Here is a 2,122-nt window from a genome sequence, read left to right on the forward strand (position 1 = left end):
AAATTAATACTTCCCTTTGATATTTTTCTCTCTCTACCAGAACATCCAAAATATAACTGAAGTTGTGATTACAGATCTGATGAGTTAAGAAATTCAGACACTTTTTTCTTCACAGTTTTAAAATTTAGATATTCCAGAAACTTCAGCAGAGAGGAAAACTGAGGTAAATACATTCTTTTTTTTTTTCAAGAAGTACACTATGATAGTTAATTTCATTTGTTCAAGGGCTCATACTGCAAGCATTAAACCAAACATGGGCATCAAGTCCGTGAGCCCACATTTGCATATTTAGGAAGAGAAAAACAAATGATGATCCATGAATGTGGGTGAAAACTAAAGGCTCATGGTTATATTTCTGTTTTTTATATTTGTTATATTTATATTTATAAAAAATATATAGTTTTTATATTTCTATATTTTTATATTTCTACAGCCTAGAAGCCTGTATGTGGACTTTTCTTGAGCTGAGCCACCTCATCATCATTCAACTTCTGGCTGATCACACTGGTTAATCCCCATGCGTTCAGGATACACAGAAGGCTCAGGAAGACTTCATTCGCCATGCCATACATTCCCTTCACCATTGTTCACACTGGAGGAGTACTAGACAGATTTTCAACATGTATTCCATGAGAACAACTACATTTGATCCAATAGCCCACCTGGTATATCCTTCTAGCCTGAAGACTTCGTAAGCACTTTCGACCACCATCTTACACACTCCCTTCCAGTTTTCACAGTCACTGTCTGTTCCCATTTCTGGATTCAGTTCCTGGAGACAAACAGCTGCCACATTAACTCCACTCCACACAGCCACATTTGAGTGGCAATGTTCTCCCAAAATCCATCCATGGCAGCTGCTGGGATGAAGGCCAAGTTTTTCAGCCATAAAACAGCAAAATCTAGCAGCATCCTGATTACACCCACTTCCAATCACATGGTGCTTGGGAAGTCCACTTAGTTTCAGGTAACATATGTGAGAATATCCACTGGGTTGGAAACCATAATTATGATACAATCAGGACTGTACTTGACCATCCGAGGAACAATGAATTTGAAGACACTAACATTCCTCTGCACCAGATTGAAAGGGATCTCTCCCTCCTGCTGGCCAACTCACAGTTACCACTATAATCTTAGAATTGGCAGTTATAAAGTAATCCTTGTCTGCCACAACTTTAGGTATCTGAAGAAATAAGCTCCCATGTTGCAGATCCATCACTTCTCCTCTGAGTTTATCTTCCAAAACATCCATCCAAACAAATTCATCTGCCAGGGCTTTCCCAGAATAGTTTAGGAAACTATTGCACACGCCATACCAAGTTGTGCAACACCCACTACAGTGATCTTATTGTTGGGATGGTTGCCTCTTCTGCAACTGGTGCAATCAGTTTTGTTGTTGTTGTTGTTGTTTTTCTATAAAGAGAAAGAGGGTGAGAGAGCAGAAGAGCAGGGGAGGGGCAGAGGGAGAGAGAGAATCCCCAGCAGACTCCACACTGAGCACAGAGCCCGACATGGGGCTTGATCTCACCACTCTTGAGATCATGACCTGAGTGGAAACCAAAAGTTGGAAGTTCAACTAACTGAGACACCCAGGTGCCCCTGGTGCAACCAGCTGAGCCACCCAGGTGCCCCTGGTGCAATCAGTTTTTCCTCAAGAGTTGCCATTGTGCACAGGACAGAGACAGCTATAGGAGCCACGCGAAGAAGACAATGAGGTAAATATATTCTACCTATTAGCCAGAAAGAATTTGATAAATTTTCTGAACTCTCTACCATTGTTAGCTTTCAGTATGAGGCCTAGAGATGAAACCACTTTACCTAATATAAGGTTAGTTGTTAGCAGAAGAGGGCAGGAACTCAGCATTCCTGGGTCCATGTTTAATGCTCCTTCCACCGTACTCATCCTAACCAGAACATTTCTTACTGAAACACAAAAGTACTAAGGAGAGAAAACAGGACCCAATAGCATTAAATTTTAAGAATAAGTGGGAGAAGAACTTGTATTTAAATAAACTTGTTGGGCGCCTGTGTGGCTCAGTCGTTGGGCATTTGCCTTCGGCTCAGGTCATGGTCCCAGGGTCCTGGGATCGAGTCCCACATCGGGCTCCCTGCTCGGCGG

At 41.9% G+C, this 2,122-nt stretch overlaps 1 pseudogene; it reads right to left on the reverse strand.

Moving 5' to 3' along the window:
* Window positions 1-434: 434 nt before the first annotated feature.
* Window positions 435-1,668, reverse strand: LOC114206020 (L-lactate dehydrogenase B chain-like; annotated as a pseudogene).
* Between the last annotated feature and the right edge of the window lie 454 nt (window positions 1,669-2,122).

This window comes from Eumetopias jubatus, unplaced genomic scaffold (assembly GCF_037043125.1).
Source record: "Eumetopias jubatus isolate StellerSeaLion01/CBP00866 unplaced genomic scaffold, mEumJub1_p1.0 scaffold_9, whole genome shotgun sequence".
Lineage (NCBI taxonomy): Eukaryota > Metazoa > Chordata > Mammalia > Carnivora > Otariidae > Eumetopias > Eumetopias jubatus.